We start from the raw sequence: 18,130 nt of genomic DNA on the forward strand, positions 1-18,130 counted from the left end.
TTAGGGACAAGAGGTAGATTCATCCTTGATACCATTTCACGGTCCACATAATTACTGATTGCTCCGCTGTCGATGTAAGCTTCAATTGCATGCAAACGATCCGGACGTTCAGGGCTAATGAGGACCATAGGCACCACGAAATGGGAGGTCATGGAACAGATTTTAACGCTCGGCAAGAGGACCTCTACACTTGTCGGGCTAGGTCGTTTCCCTGCTCAGAATTTGTGGTACAGGTATCTGCGGCTCCTACAGCCTTCTTAGCTGGTTTCACTGGACAGTCTCGAAGAAAGTGCCCCGAGTTTCCGCAATAGAGGCATAATTGCAGCTGTCTTCTCTTTTCTCGCTCTTTTTGGGTTAAAGGTCCTTTCATGCCCCCTATTTGCATGGGTTCCACGGTGTCAGCTCGCCTAGTAGAGGTCTGCGGTTTAGAAAACACTTGGGTATCAAATTTGGAACGATCAGTCTTTCTGTTCTGTAATCTGTGGTCCAATTGAACAACTAAGTCAATATAGTCTGAGCATTCTTGTGGAGGATTCACAACTTGAGCTAGCATATCCTTGAGCTCTCTACGCAGGCCTCTGTAGAAAAGCGTTATTCTTTTATCCTCAGGCCATTGAGTTTCCACTATAAGTCTGTTGAATGAGGCAATGTAAGTCAAGAGGTCTTGATTACCCTGTCGTAACGAAAGGAGTTCATTGTCCAAGGCCAGCCCTTGTGCATGTCTTGCGAACAGTTTCTCCATGCTGGACTGGAAGGCCTGGAAATCATGAAGAACCTGGTCATCCTGAGTGACTAAAGGGATCGACCAATCTGCGGCACTGCCACTGAGATAAGAAAGCACAAAAGCCACCTTGGCCTGATCTGTTGGGAAGGCAGCTGGTCTACATAAGAAGTGTAGGCGGCACTGGTTAATGAACACTGCAAATCTCTTTGGGTCACCAGAAAAGCGTTCGGGCGGAGCCAAGGGCACATTACCAGGTAGATTGATTTGCAATGGATTTGAGGAAGATGCTGAAGGATAATTTCCTCCTAGAGCGGGCAAAGGTGTTTGTCCTGCCTGCGTTTGTAGCAATTGCCTAGCGAGGTCCTCTGTTCGCTCCTTGGATATTATCAGCTCTCTTCTTAGAGCGTTTGTTTCCTGACGTGCTTCATGTACTTCTGCTCTTAGTTCCACAAGCAACTGGGCCAATTGATCAGTATCCGAGGTTTCCATTGCGCCTGGGTAGGAGTTTTGCGGTGGGCTTCGCGTTCTGTAACGCTCACCTGATTCCCACGGAGGCGCCGGTCTTGGCAGGATGGTGTCTGTGACTCGAAAAGTGAAGTGCAGGACTCGATTGGCTTCCGGGGCTGAGCCTCTTCGCACTGTGTGTCTAACTCGAAGAGTGAGATATCTGCAGGTGAAAGAATATGGGGTTAATGATCTGGGGTTGTCGGGTATCTCTCTCCCTTTCCCTTCCTCGCTTTTCCGTGGAGCCCCAAGGTCAACGTGCTCACCTTAGATAGGTGAATGCTGGACTCTCCATCTGCGTCTGGTGCAGGGTGCCGTTGCCAGTTCCTTCACTGGGTGAAACGTAGGCCTCTTGACCTCAGAGGATTGCTACCGTCGTTAACTGCACGAACGGTGAGTTTCCGGACACCTTTTAAGTCCTTACAGTCTTTAGGTGCGTGGGCACGTTAATGTGGAACAGGGCTCTTTATAATGCTTTTTCTATTTGTCTTGCAGGGCTCTTGAGGTAGAAGATGGTGTGAAGAAAGCCGAAGTTCGAGCCAGAGTCTTGGAATGACGCGCTTGGAAATGCGTAAGTAAATGCCGGTTGCCTGCTTTTCAAAAGCTCTCTAACTGTCTCTTTTCCCTTGCAGTTGTGAGTTCGGGTGTTGAAGAGACGCTGGAAATGCCAGAGTATTTGCAGGTGCCCTATTGTGGCGGGCGCGATGGCACGTAAGTAAAATACCTGTCTAATGTCTCTTCTTTTGTCTTTCAGGTGCAGGATTGCAGCGTTGAAGAAAACCGGAATTCGCGGAGTGCCGGTAAGTAATTCCACACAGGAATAACTATCCTTTTCTCTTCACAGGCAGAGGAGCAGCGTAAAGAGATGGTAGCTGCCGATGGATCAGGTGAGGAAAGCGCTGCGCGTGAAGGTTGCCGTGCTAACCTGTTGTTTCTTGTCTTTGCAGGTGCTACTGAAGGCTGGATACAGGAATGGTAAGCGTTTGTTCTTGCAGGTTCAGGATCGGAAAGAAGAAAACTGGAACAGACACGGTGAGCGTTCTGCTGCGGATGCAGATTACGCGAAGCACGTTTCATCAATCGGGTGTGGTTTAAATAGCCTTGGAGTGATGAGGCGTCTTCCTCCACGGCCTCGCCTAGGTAAGAAAAGAGTTCCTGTTCCAGAAGAGTTCCAGTGTTGTATCCAGGGAGTGGAGCTTGCCCCACCCAGGTAAGAAAGTAGTCCCGGCTCACAGAGGATTCCCATGTGGCTGGTAAGTAAGCAGCATGGTCTGCTGCAGGTAAGTCCACCCAAGCATCTTCATACAAATTATGAGCCCGGCGCTTCCAGTGCCGGGACCAGTGACTTTGATGAGCCTGGTGCCACCGGCGCCAGGACAAGGTCCAAAAGGTCCCAGTGGGGACCGGCTGGTGCCTAGGATGAAGGTTAGGGGCCTGCTTTCAAGGACGTTGGGCTGGTCCTAGCTCCTTGGAAGCAGTGATCATGACAACCAACTCCACGTGGGTGCAGTCGAGGGCACCTGCACAATTTGGCATGCCTGCCAGTGCATGGAAGGCAACTTTTGTATCAAATATCTCCTGGGGAGTCCGTGGTAGGGATATGCAGTCCCTTGTGTGCTTGAAGATCGCATCCAGCACTTGGTTCAGTATCCGGGAAAAAAGGGTTTAGATATGCCATGCATGTGCCCCACTGTGTGCTGGTAGGTGCCTGTTGCAAGAAGCTGTAGCACAGACACTACCTTCAGTAGAGGGGGGATGGTGGTGTGTATTTTAATGAGGTTCACTGTTGTCATGTATCAGGTCCACTATGGTGGTGATGGTGTCTCGGTCCAGATGGTACAGGTTGTGGATCTGCTCTGGGGTTAGGTTGAAAGGACTGTCTCTGATGCGAGGGATTGGGGGCTGCTGGGGTGGTAACAGTGGCTGCACTGGTGGGGAATGCTGGGCCTGTCTCACCCTCCTTCTCCTCCTGCATCTCCTCTGTGGTGGTGGCTGTTGTTGTTGTTGTTGTTGTTGATGTTGTGGCAATTCAAGCAAGTCCTCCAGCTCCAGTAATGCTACTACTATTGGAATCATCTTGGTGTGGGAGGGGTTGTGATGTTTGTGTGTGCTCCTTTTCTACTGGGCCAGACTCCATTGCCTCCACCTGTGCTGATTGTGTGCACTTGTGGCAGTTGGGAACACTGCTCAGGGCATTTAACGGTAGGTCGGCGATGCCGGTATTTACGACAGGCCGGTAAGCACTTTTTCTGACTTCATGATGCCGTTATTTGCATCTCCGCCTCATCTCCGCCTCACTTAGGATCTACTCCAATTTACGGCATGCCGCTAATGCCGGCATGGTGAGTCGCGTTCGCGTGCCCAGACCATTATTAACGGCTCTGTACTTTACGATGCCGTTAATAGCGGTCTGGTAGGTCAAAATATCCCGTAGCGGTAATCGATGCCGGTATTCCTTTACCGGCGTCATTTTTCCCTTAGCACCAACCTCGGAATTACCCCCTATGACTGGATTAATGTGTTTGAGTTTAATTGTGACAGTGCAAAGTGTCGATGGAAGGATATATCTGTATTCATGTAACTTTGTATCTATATATCTGAATATGGTGTTGATTTGCATGTGTGTCATTTGTTGGCCACATATGAGAAGAGTGTTATGGAAAAGACAATGAAAAACAATCACAGACATAGGGGATCATTCAGAGTTGGTGGTAAAATCATTGGTAGTTGGCAAATATAATTGATTTTACTGTCGACCCAATTCAGGGTTTGATCAATAATCTTGAAAGTGGAGATAAAAGATCCAAACTGGGTCCATGTTGTTTCAATCTTCCCTTTCACTGTCCAGAACAGAAGCACAGGTGCTTACCTATCATTGAGCGAAATACATTTTTACAAATGCCCATGTTGAGGGAGTAAAAAGGTGGCCATCTCTGATTGCCTCCTCTCACCACCTTACTTATGTAATGCATAAACGGGCCTGAATTGACACTTTTGTGCATAAAGAGAATCACCAGTAGTGATAAGAGCCAATATGGTAACATAGTCTCTTTCTCCCTTCACATTGATGCTGAAAATGGCTGAAAGAAAATCTTTAAAAAATGTTTTACATTACCCCCATTGGTGGTGGTATTTCTGAAATAGCACTGGAGGTATTCCAGAAATACAACCTCTGCTGGTGGAAAATTTGAGTAGGGTGAATTTCCAGAAACATCACAGTCAGAGCAAATAACTTTCTTCAGGGGCATTAAAAAATGCGCCCAACTCTGAACAACCCCCCTTAGTTTGTAGTCTTCTAATTATTAATACCTGAATGTTTCATGATATCATATGGTATGATATGATATGATGCAGCATTTATAACGGGATCTATGTGATCCGACTGCGGCTGATTTTCCCGCGGATGAAAAGTTTGCATGTGAAATGTACGAACAACAAAAGGTTTGTACATTTCCCATGTGGACACACATTAAAAACCCATACATACCCACACCCCCACCCACAGTCCAACATAAACAAACCCTACTTACCTACCTTTTCTTCAGGCTGTGTCCCTGCAACGCATGTTCCCTTTCACTTCTGTGATCGTGAACCGGCGCTGCAGGTTCCTTTTCTTTTCTTTTTTTTTCGGGAGCTGCAGGGTTTTGCCCCTGACATTCTGTAGCAAGAGAGCCTGTGTGAACCATTTTGTTTGATATTCACTGCATTCTATGATGCCTCTTCGAAAGGGACCCTCTACCTTGACACTAATATCCATCATCAACATCCTATTCATCAATGACTGCAGTGCATGGTGTGACCGGGAATTAGTTCACAGTAGGTGAAGGAGGAAAGGGGTGTGGCCTGGCAGGGCGGGTGCGGGACATGAGGAAATGTAGATGAGGGAGGTGGAAGGGGTAGACGCACAGGGGAATGTTGGGGGTGTCCCCCATTATAAAGTACCTACAGTAGGAAATTAAAGGAGCAGTTCAGTGAGGGGGATTGCAGGCATATCTCCGACAAACAAGAAAAACTGGTACAAATTTAGGGGGTGTCAGGCACCGCCCTGCATGTAGCAGAGGTGAATGGGTCGGTGTTAGGACTGCGGTTGAGTAGCAATGGAGGACACAACCGACAGCGGGGACAGAAAAGTAATGTTGACAACACATTCAGAAAACAGTTAAAAAAAACACAAGGAATCTTCTGACATTAAATTGGAATGAGAAAGTTTGCTTCATCACAATTACAGGTTGGAAAACACACAGGACTTTGGCAGTTTGCAGGGGCAACATAATCCAGAGATGCAATGTCCAGTTAATCCAATAGTCTACATAGACCATAGGATGACAATGCAACATGCATTTTCACAATCATCTGTAAAAAGATAGTTCTCTTTACAGTACAGTTTACTATAGTTTACCATAGAACAGCATGAGCGGCCACTTGCGTTCTCTCTGGAAGTGCTGGATAGTGAAATTATTTCTTTCTTGTACATCAATGTTCGAAATAAAGAACCAAAGACAATTTTAGCCACGGATAACTTACAATGCTCAAAAGCTGTCACTTGGGCTATTGTCCTTACAATTATATGAATGTGATCAGATTTAAAATTCTGTGTAGTAGGATAATTTATGGCAAAAGTAAAAACCTGCAAAAAGCAAGAATTTGCACAACAGGGCCCGATGAGTTAGTATTTCCACGCAGACATCTTGTCCTGTGAAAAATGTCAAGCAGCAGTACAAATATTAGTCAACTGCAGAATTCAGGAGTGTTGAATGAACTGGGGAAGAGGGGAGGAGTGGCCAGACTCTTTGGGAACAAGACCCTTAGTGCCAGACTGGAGCTGCCAGACATCCTGACAAATTATTTAGTTTCAGTCTAGTGTTCCTTGGCACTACATGGTGATTCTTATGTTGCCTGGGGTGCCTGGAATGAATCCTGGTGGAAGAATTGGAAATTAAATGAAATGGGCAAAGATATTGACGTCAGTAGGGAGTTAATAGGAATGCTGTTATAATGGGGCATTGGCGGGCCATGCCATTCAATGGGAAACCACTACATTTGTTGTTGTGGTTCTTTTTAGCAGGATAGGGTCGCAAGAGGATGTTGAGGAGCAATTTCACTAATGATGGCTTTAGGTAGAATACATGGACCAAATTTATCATGTTCTTAGTCGGTTTTCAAGAGTTCAAAGCAAGAAAGGAGGAGATGTTTGCAGACTCAAGATTAATTGGAATCCACAGCCATTGGCAAGCCCAGCAACATCCCTCTGTGAAAGATTATTTCAAAGACACCACTGGAAGTTGATGCATGTTGCCAGGTTGCCCCACACTGAAGAAAATACCTCTTAGCCCAAAACTACAGTGTGATTTCTGGGATACGTTTCCAGGGGGAAACTGGATTTTGGGTCCTCCACCCAGCTCTGCAAAAAAGGGTTCAATATCAAACCATGGGCCGGATCAATCAGAATTACAGCCGGTTACAATACTGCGACCACAACATTACAGTCCCTGGATAATTTATAAAGCATTCTGGACGATGGGGCATCTGTTATTCGATCTGTCTGCAGTGTTTAAAACAATAAAGCATAGGTTCATCTGAACATCCTTTGTCACGATATGGCCGTGGGGTTGGGCCACTGCCTGGTTTTCTTCCTGCAGGTCCACGAGAGAACAGCTGGTCTGAATAAGGAAGGCCAGGTTACCTATGTTCTCCATGCCGTTCTACATTCCCTAGAGGTCTGTCCTATTATCCATGTTTTTAGGTGATACGATGGAGCTACTGGAAGATATGATCACTGAGACAGGCATCTCAATGCTCCAGCACATAGGTGACATCTAGATATAGCTATGCATCACCTCTATCAAAATGTTGGTTTCCCAAAATACTTCCTTGAGATGATTATGTTATGGATGGCTAAACATTTGAAAGTTTTGAAAGATACATCCCTTAAAAAAAAGAATGTTTCTGTCTAGCATTGGATCCCTTTCCAACATCCTCGACTTTGGCTAAACCTTTGAGGTTCACTTTAGTTCCTTTTTTCCTTATGTCTCATGTTCAGTTTCTGGTTGACTCAACTAATTTGCACAGATCACCCTGTCTCGTGTTAGTTAAAGTTTGGCAGGTGTGTGGACCAAAGTGTTAGGGAGGACTCATTCCTTGCAGATCATGGTTTTGGGGTCCTTCTTGAAATGTAGAAGCAACTGGGCGATTCAGGTGTTGATGTAGAGGAGGTTCCAGAGTATTGATTTCTCAGTGGGCAATGATCTTAGGCAGTGTCTGGATACAATTCCAGTGTTGATGCAGGGGAGATTCCAGAGGCTGGATTATGCAGTGGGCTCTGATCGGAGGCACTATCCAGTGGGAGTTCCATGTCTACAGGATGGCATGGTGGAAAAATGTATTACTAAACATGTGCAAAGGAAAATGCATGAGAATGCATCATCCAGCAAGGCATGCGGCTGCTCTATTAATCTTGGAGCTTAAGCTGTCGGTTATTCAGAGATTCCATTTTTAGAGTCTAACACTGTTCTGTGTAGTGTACGCAGGCCATGTGATCCCACAAGGTCAGATAGAGCTTGTGAGAGCTCTAGGCAAACTGCTTTTCCATTCAAGAGAAAGCTTTCAGTGGGACCAAGTACTACTCGATGCCTGGAGTTGTGCACAATCTGGGAACTGACGGAGCACGTCACTAAAGACCAGTCTTTGGAGGTAAACAGTTTGAAAAAAATAATTTTGTGACAGTGGTGAATTATTCAAGCTTCTGCACACTGAGTAGGGGTCACCAACCCTCATCGCTTGGGTCCCATTCTGTGCAAGCAGATATGGGGGTCATGGCCTGCATCTCTAGGTAATAAGGAGTGTTTTCATGCCAAAAATATCACCTGACTTCCAGGACTTACTAGGGCTTTAGGCAGGCCCTCAAGCCTTTTGCCTATGACAAGGAAACCGTTTTCAAAACAGTAACTACGTTTATCAATTCAGCACACTTAAAATAATATTCTACTCAGAATTCAATCTTTATTTCACAGTATCTGCACACCATGTTAAGGCTTGGTATATATTGGTATTTCGCGCCTTGAAACACTTGTGTATAGGCGCGTTACAAATGCCATATCATATCATATCATATCATATAAATAACTGGAAAATAGGGTAACATGTAAAACACTGTATCTGGATTACTTTGAAGAAAGGACCAATCATATATTTTGAGATAATATCATTAAACCATCACTATTCTGGAAGCTAGTCAATGGGCCTCATTACGAGGTTGGAGGCAGCCATTGTGCTACTAGCACCATGGTTGCCTCCAAAATCATTTCCGGGTCTGGGGTCTGTGAATGAGGAATTACCGGGTCATGCCAACCTTGGAGGACCCGGTAATTCCTCATTCACAAAACCATTCCCTATTCCCATTCGAGCCCCCATCGGAATGGGGATGGAGCTAATAACGGGCCTTTAATAACGAGCCCGTTATTAGCTCCTTGGTCCCTTTGCGGGACCCGCAAAGGACGTCTGGTCTGACCAGACGTTCTGTGCGGGTCCCGCAAGGGAACCTCGTAATAGGGCAGAATGGGTTTACCGACACCGGCACCATTACCGGTGCCAGTAAACCCATTCCACCAACCTAGTAATGAGGCCCAATGTCTCTCCCTGAACTAGGTGCATGCCCCAGTCAAGTGGAAACTTACCTTTGGTATTTGGAAACTGTTGACCTTGTTTTCAGATGGACACAAACTTCATCATCAGTCTCAATCATGTACCTTTATCACGACAGTGTTCTTGCATTGTTTCTTCTGCATGCTGCATGATGCTCCTGTAAGGCAACACCTCCAAACTACCACTCTAGACAAACTGCTCAAGTTACTGTAGTTGGAAGAGATTATTCAAAGGGTAAATGTGTCTGCCTTAATAATATTTTTAAAAAACATGATCCACAACAACTGAATTCATTTGAATACCACTAAAGATCACAGGAAAAATGAATGAAAGTATACTCTTTTTAAAACAAAGCCGCAAGAAACGTAAAAGAACTTGTGTAAAATCAGTTATACGTGCAAACTCTGTATGTACAACAAAAGATTCTGTTCCACTCAAATTGCAACCCAACAAAAATGAACAGACTACACCTAATAGACCATAATGAGTCAGCTTTCATCTGGGACCTCTCCTACATGTTTTTCAGAGGTGAGAAAATGACAACCTGATAGATTGCAATAAACAGTGATACATTAAAAATGCCACAAAGGATTTGCTGATAAAGAGTCTCATTGTAACCAACGTTCCATGTTTAGCTCGGACACCTGCGTACCTGACTCAACTAAAATGTTCTAACAATAATATATTTTCACAAATAATCAAATTGACATATATAGTCATAAAATTTGTGGTTATAAAAGATTTATTATCTATCATCAGCCAACACATGTTTCGACTCATTATAGGTCTTCCACAGGGCTGGATAGCAAAATGTATTCCATTCACAAAGACATGTGTATTGAAATTGCACATAAACAACATCCAGGTGCTATCAAAACATAGATAGATCAAACCAAACAGAACATTTTTATCAAAACAAAATTCAAATTTACAGTTAATAAATCAAATATATTCCAGGTTAAGTCCCCAAAACCATGTCGAAAATCAATTTAGATTATCACATTCATTGATTAAATTAATTGTTAATAAACACATATGAAAATAAAAATCTAAAATGCTTAAACCATATACAATGGGTAACATCAGGGGGGAGAAAGGTGAAGGGCATGGGAAGAGAGAGAAAGAAATTCATACAATTAATATTGTAGTGTGGTTAAATTCAAATGTACATGTGCAATAACTCTTACTGGGCACAATGATGCCACTCATGCCCAACACCGTCCGAATTTGCCAATACCTCCACCTTGGGGGTGAAAATTGTAATTCTAATAACCAAATTGTATTTCGACCTCTGGTATTCCTAATGCTCCACTTAAGGTGCATATTAATAATTCCCCTAAAGTCTGTGGCGGTGGGTGCCCGTATTAATAATCAAGTCCACTGACCATTGACCAGGTGATACCTTTGTCTTTAACCAGATAGACCAGACACGTGTACCTGTACCCAACATTAATCACCACTGTGACCATCGCTTAAGTGTGGGATCATATTCACCAATAATGTCTCTCCTGGGCAAAGTGTAAGTTACCTATTCAATAATGCCTTAAATTAATTCTCTCCCTGTATCCTATAGAAAAATTAAAGTACCATTAGCTGGAAGTCATGATTCCACATAGAATTACTTGGGCTCTGGTGGGCCCGTACATCTTCTTGCCACACATACCTGTATATCTAACTTCCCTAGGTCATCTAGTTTCCCCATACAAACCTTAGTTGGTTGAATCTGATGGTCGACTCCCCTATTTTCATGATATGTTTGTTTCCACTATCTAATGAAAAAGTAACATAATTGTGTTCAAACTATCATCTATATTATATCCAATAATACCAAGGATATTATAGTTGGCACATAGTTAAATATACTACAGAGAACCCTTTTTGGGTTTCACGGTGTTCTGTGTGGCATGCATACAAATGCTGCCATCTTGCTTTGCATATTTATGTAAAGCGGGACGTAGTGTGTTGCACGTGTGACATCACGTTATAATTTGCATTAGTTAACTCAGAGCTCTGAGATCTTGCCATGATATATGTGCCATACTGTTATCTCAACGCTAACAATTCTATTATTTTGTGCTTTCAATGTTAATAATACACAAATAATAAAAATACACTTTCAAAGTAAGAAATCACATGACCAGTGACATTTGGATTATTTGAGTGTATATATCAACCGGATGTCCAAATGTTCTCAATATATAAAGTGCACCTCTCAATAGGTAGCTTAAAAATGACAAATTCCTGTTTTTTACAAGAACCACAAACCATACCAACACTACCTTCATGTTGATGCGCTACTAGTGTCGGCACGTTCAGTTCTACTTAGAGCATGTTCACTCTTTCATATTTCACCCAAGGATCTCAGTTTCAAGTAACCACCTTTTATTTCTATTTCTCCCATTCTACCCACCTTGTTCACCAAATAGACTAATGCTATTTGGTTTCAATATTCGCTTAAGTTTCCAACTTATTAGATCAAGCAACTCATATTAGTCGCCCAATTAAAACAATGATTGGCCAGTAATAATGTTGTGTTTAGGGACCTGGAAAGCAACAACTTTGAAAAAGGAATGAATATAACATACTTTTCTATTTATGCAGTAAGTTTTCTATCTGTATGCTTAGCCTGACAGGTTCCAACAATTGCCCCAACTCAAATTGAGCTCTCTGATTGATATTAAAATCGATTTATTCTAGTTTCATGTTCATTATATTAAACAATATAATGAAGATGACCCTTTCACTCTCTGGATTAAATATATGTGCAAATTGGGACCAATGCAACCATGAGATGGCATCATTGTAGTCGTGCATACTAGTATTCTCCATCCCCTTCACCCGTAACTTCAACCACTGCCCCTTCCAGCTGGGCTTTAGATGCCCTGCTAATAATCTCTAGGGCCTCCCTCAACGCCTTGGCGTCCACCAGCCCCTTTCTCAAACCTCTCTTACCCACCATTGTGCACAAATATTAATATGGCTGTGACAAAATCTGCCCTTAAAAATGTACACCTGGCTGAGCAACACCCCCAAGCCAAAACCAGACCGAGGAATATTTTTCCCAACTAGTGTGCCCTGAAAAGGAACTACTGAAAATAATGTCAATAATAAAGAGTTAAATAAACTCTTCTACTTCACCTAATAAAAGAATTACCAAAATATATATATTTCAATTTTTTTTTTAACAACCTAAATTAACACTGACACCAAGAAACCCCCTCCCAGGCTCCTAGCTAGTCACCAATAAAACCAACAACCCAAAACCCTGCAGCAAAGCTCAAAAGAGGGCCGAAAAATGGCCGGAAAACACTGCCCTCTGACGGCACACGGAAGACCACACAGCAGAGCCCAGAAAAGCGATGCGGTCCCTTTAAGGGATCTGCACTGCCCAACGTTCCTGGGCCTGATAGGCTCACATATGCTCTGCGTAGCAGCGGAAGAAGCGGGATAATACTCTCTCCCCCAACCAAAACGCGATACCAGGAGCGGGATAGCCCGGGCGCTGATTGTCCCGAGTTCTGATAACAGCTCCACACAACGGAGCCCCGAGAGCCGAAACCTTTCCTCCCTCGCACACACAACAATGTTCTAAGCCGGGAAAAAGAAAAAAACTCTGCTCCCCCACGTAACAGACACAGAATGAGGAGCTGATGGCACCAGTAAGTGGGGGTACCTTATCTACGGTACCCCCCTCTATATGCTAATATTGAAATAAAATTAAAAAATATATATGCCTAACTAAACCTAACCTCCCGCCAATTAATACAACCCACCTCACCTACTCTAACCTTCACACGCTAGGCCCCATATAATCAGGGAACGCTCGGGAGCAGGCGACCTGGTCAATCTAAAGTCCCCAACTGTCCCCTGCTTCCCAAACCTTCCCTGACCCTTAAATACCCAAGGGAGTGGCACTCTACGTGCAGGCCACCTCCCTGGCCTGTGCAGAATCAAAATAAGCATCAAAATGACACCCGTCTTTGTTTGCCACATTGCTGTGGGAGAGGGGAAGGCTGCCGTTCTGTGCTACAGAATTGCTCACAAGCTTAGTAGCAGGCTTCAAGGTTGGTGGAATGAAGGGGCAGCTTCTTTCTGCTGGAGTGCAGGTTCTTACCTCACAGTGGACCGTTCCGAGGAGGCACCAGCATAGGATTTGTGTTACCTTATTTTGTGTTCCATGGTACGCTTCGATATCTATTACACTCACATCATATCCTGCTCTACGGATAACCTCCTCTGTGGAGCTTGGGGTCTGTATAAGGCCACGCCTACGATAAAGTCAGCCACCTCAATCCAGTGGCTTTACTCCATTGCCAACAATCCTTTGTCATCTGGGGCTGCTGGAAGCTGCGTCACAGCTGTACATATAGCTCTTTCCTTTCTGACAATATTGCCGAAATGTATGTCAACTTATTGGGTCGCCATTGACTGTGTCAACTTGGGCAGCTCCGGTAATGTTTCTTTTGACTGGCTGAATGGTAGTGGCCTCCATTTCTCAGTCCGGGGTCCTCCATATGCCTAATTTATTTTCGTTGCCTTTTGAAGCTTGTTTTTTTTTAAACTGCTTTATTGATGGCCTCCTTGTTTTTTTGTTTTGCGTGTTACAATCACGTCAAGCTACTTGTTCTTTCTTTTAAAACCAAGAAGCGTTCAGACGAGCATGGCTCTTCGAAGGTAAAATCAGTCAAACATATTTGGCGGTCTTTAAAAGGGTAAATATAAACATTTTTGAAAACAGAATTGTGCTAAAAGTGTTCATTGTTGCCTTTTGTGAGGAGGCGGTAAGCTGTTGAAAGGCAGAAGGCTCGTGTTGGACTGCTTCGCTGAAAATCATTTTGCCCTAGAGACTTGCATCGGATGTTTCCACAACACTAACCACAACATTCCGCACTGAAGCGCAAATGCAGATACATATTTAAGAACCATGAGAGTTAACATGGCGTTCTCGTGCACAGCTTCCCTGTTACACGGAGGAACTTTGACATGTGCATGTTTCCGTCTAAAGACAGTCACGGGGAAGGGCTGTATATTAAATAGCTACGTCTGGAGGATGTTTGATACGCTGATTCCATATGCCTGTCGAGTTGTAAAAGCGTAGAGCCGACACAGGCAATATGCTGTTTTCCCTGCGCTAAGAGTAAGTCACACAGTGGGATGCATGTCGGACATATCAGCAGAGCGTGCAGATTAAAGATGAAGCGCGTTCATCGTAAATGTGACTGCGTCTCAATGCATGCGCACACTTGAACGCAATCATCTGAAAATGATCAAAAGTATGCCTGTGGCAATCTATGTCCTATGAATCATAAAAGTAATAACAAATACGAATTTCACTCCTTCCTTCCAGCAGTGGAATAGGATGACATTTTAGATCTAGTTATACTGAGGCCACTCAACCTTAAAAGCACCGTCAGCTGTTTTAGAAAGTGTTGGAAGATGCATTACTCTTGACAAGAGGCTGCACGAGCATTGGCGCCTGCTCATTAATGCTGGACTTCATTAGACTGAAATCAGAAGCGGATGATGGAATGCAATGAATAGTTGACTTCCCCCTGAATCACTCTTGTCCCCTGCCAACCAGCTAAGGGACACACGTCTAATTTCCCCAATGTAAAACGGAGCAACGAATCCATCAGAATATTGGCCCTGTGTTCTGGGACATCTTGACGCATGATGTGTACAGCTGGAGCACATATACTTTATTTATTTGCATTTATAAAACACACAACAACCCTCGGGCATCGCGGCGCTGTTACATACCACCTATAGTAAGTACACTGCTCCGACACGCCATGAGAAACACGTACAGCTTACTAAAAGCAGTAGTAACCCAGACTGCTTCTGCGTAGTTTTACTTTTGATTAAAGGGCCAATGCAAAACAGATCCCAAATGGACAGTAAACATTATTTTATATAGGCTATTGACCCTGCCATATAGCTCAGTGTGTCATGCCATCTGCAGTGCATGGGGGTGTTGCAGCTGTTCATGCTTTAGGAAACAAAACTGGTGAATCTTTGTGGATTGTTATGCTTTGCACAAAAACCACAAGAACACTTCAACCAGATTAGCGAAGTGAAAATAAGTGTACCTAACATCCTTAGCTATCCATAGCACCCTAAAACGCAATGCGATTGGCCCGTTATAGTGAAAATTGCAAAAGGAAAAGTTTGCCGCGATTTGACATTCTGAAAGATTTTACACGTGTGAATTAGCTTTAAATTATTTCCTACTTTGACTTTGAGATTCCAAATGTTTTCGTTTGACTAAATCATTGCTTATGATTGTGTGCATCTGTTCAAAGCGGCTCCCAAAGAAATGTATCATAATTTAAGCATTTTTGACCACATTTGGGGGGTAATTCATTGAAATCAGCGCATTTCAGCGCACAGCGTATTCATGGATACTTACATCCATAACCAGCCGTGGCGCAAAGTGGCACAGCGACCCTGCAGCAGTGCCAGTTATGCCCCAACCCCACCCTGTGCACCAAAAACATTTAACAAATCCCCTACATGGCACAAAGGCATGTGGACCAGCATACAGCCCCCCAACCACGAAAACACATGTACAACTCCCTGTGCACCCCTCGGAATACGGGTACCCCAGCCCATCACCCCTGGGCATGCCCCGCAGGCAGCCCATCACCCCAGCCCATGGCCCGCAGGCAGCCCATCACCCCAGTCCATGGCCCACAGGCAGCCCATCATCCCTGGGCATTCCCCGCAGGCAGCCCATCACCCCAGTCCATGGCCCGCAGGCAGCCCATCACTCCATACCATGGCCCGCAGGCAGCCCATCACCCCAGTCCATGGCCCGCAGGCAGCCCATCACCCCAGTCCATGGCCCGCAGGCAGCCCATCAGCCCAGTCACTGGCCCACAGGCAGCCCATCACCCCTGAGCATGCTCTGCAGGCAGCCCATCACCCCAGTCCATGGCCCGCAGGCAGCCCATCAACCATACCATGGCCCGCAGACAGCCCATCACCCCATACCATGGCGCGCAGGCAGCCCATCACCCCAGACTACGCCCCACATGGCACCATGCACTCGGGAGCACTGACACATGTCCCCCCACCCCCATTGATGAACACCTGCCAGCAGGCCCGGACTCATGTCCCTCCACCCCACCTTCCCCCCATTGATGGGCACCTGCCAGCAGGTCCCGAATCATGTCCCCCCAACCACCACCATTTACGGGCACCTGCCAGCAGGCCCTGACTCATATCCCCCCACCCCACCCCCCCCATTGACGGGCACCTGCCACCAGGCCCCGACTCATGTCCCCCCACACCCCTAACCACATCCATTGACAGGCATCTGCCAGCAGGCCCCGACTCATGTTCCCCCACCCCCCACGCCCCCATTGACGGGCACCTGCCAGCAGGCCCCGACTCATGTCCCCCCACGCCCCCAACCACCCCCATTGATGGGCACCTGCCGGCAGGCCCCGACTCATGTTCCCTCACCCCCCCACGCTCCCCATTTATGGGCACCTGCCAGCAGGACCCAACTCATGTCCCCCCAGATGCCCCAAAAAACCCCCATTGACGGGCACCTGCCAGCATGCCCCGACACATGGCCCACCAAACAACATGTCCTAACAAAACAGACCCATGGCCCTAATTCCAACCCAAATCCCCCTTGCCCCCTAGTACAAGCATGCAACCATCCACTGCACCCACTCCCAAATCACCCATGCCATGACAGTATTAAAAGAACCACCATGCCCATGCATAAATGCACAACTGAGCCACACAGTGGCAACACATGACTGAGGCAATGTACATTGAAACATGCACAAAACCAAGGATAGTACACAACACCAATCATAAAGTTAAAATAAATGTATTGAAAACATAATGAAATAACACAATGAAAATCAAACTTGCAAATTAATAAATAATGAAAGCTATTACCCAAAAAAAAGAAAATACAATGAAAAACAAAAATCCCCGGCATGAAAAAAGAAAGGCCCATCGCCAATGTCAATATGAATTAAATAATCAGAAAAAAATAAAACCATTGATCCATGGGAATTGTAAAAAAAAAGAAAGTATGTACAAGTCTTCAACTATATACAATCCAAGTCCAAAGGGTCCATGATCCCAAACAAAAGGAAACATACAAAGAAATCCTATGAATAAAAAACTATATACATAAGGTGGAGCAAAGTCCATGAACTCCAAAAAAAAGAAAAAACAAAGGAAACCTAACCCTAAAGAACTATGTACAAAGGCGGTGGACAAGTCCAACGGCTCACTTGTTGATGTTCTGGGCCAGGGCATCATTGAACTCCACGTCGATTTTCCGGAGGTGGGCCTCTTCCTTCCCTGGCCTTGAGGTCTCGCAGGGATGCAGCCATGGCTTCCTCCAACTCCCTGCGAGTTGCCTTGAGGCACGCAGCCCGCCTCAATGCCCTGCGCATGGAGTTCTCCGCCCTGACCATAGTGAGCCGTGCCTCCTCCGCCCGCCGCCGCTCCGCATCTATCTGCTGGCCCAACCGCTGCCACACGGAAGACACTCCCAATTCAGGGTCCTCCTGCCCTCCGGCCGATGCCTGCCCCTGTGATGTTGCTGGCCCTGAGCCATCATCGCTCCCACCATGAGCCTGCTGCTGCCGTGCATGTGCCCTGATTGTCGATGCCTGCACGTCCTTCTCTTACTGGGGTCCAGTTGGTGGGGTGGCCACCCCTGCTGGACCTCCGACTCCCAACTGTGGCAGGGATGTGTCCTCCACCAGCCTGGCCGCTGGGTCAGGGGCAGCTCCACAGAGTGCCCAGGTGATAATTGGGCAGGAAGAAGGCACGGAGGATGACTGGCGCATAGGGGGTTCAGTTGAGGAGGGGGTCGCTAGAAGATCCAGCACATGGAGGAACCCAGCGCCGGTGACCTGTCCTAGTAGGCTGACGCAGTCAATGAGGTATTCGAAATGACGCGCATTGTCCACACGAGAACTCTGTACGTCATCCCGAATACCACGTTGACGCATCGCCACCCCAGCTAGGACAGGCTCAATCCGGTCACAGATTGCCATGTCTGCAGAGAGAGGAAGGCCAGTTGTTGTTCGCACATCCCCTCCCTGAAAACAAGTCTGGATGAAGGCATCCCTGCCCCTGGACTGCACCACTAGCACCAGTGGAATCCCCCCTCCAGGCCCCGTGCGTGGGCCTTCCGCAGCCTCCTCCTCAACCAAACCCCCCACCAACCTGGATAACTCCATGCCATCTTCCTCCATCGGCCCCTGTGGGGGCTCAGCTGCC

This window comes from Ambystoma mexicanum, chromosome 8 (assembly GCF_040938575.1).
Source record: "Ambystoma mexicanum isolate Mex_15411 chromosome 8, UKY_AmexF1_1, whole genome shotgun sequence".
NCBI classification, from domain to species: domain Eukaryota; kingdom Metazoa; phylum Chordata; class Amphibia; order Caudata; family Ambystomatidae; genus Ambystoma; species Ambystoma mexicanum.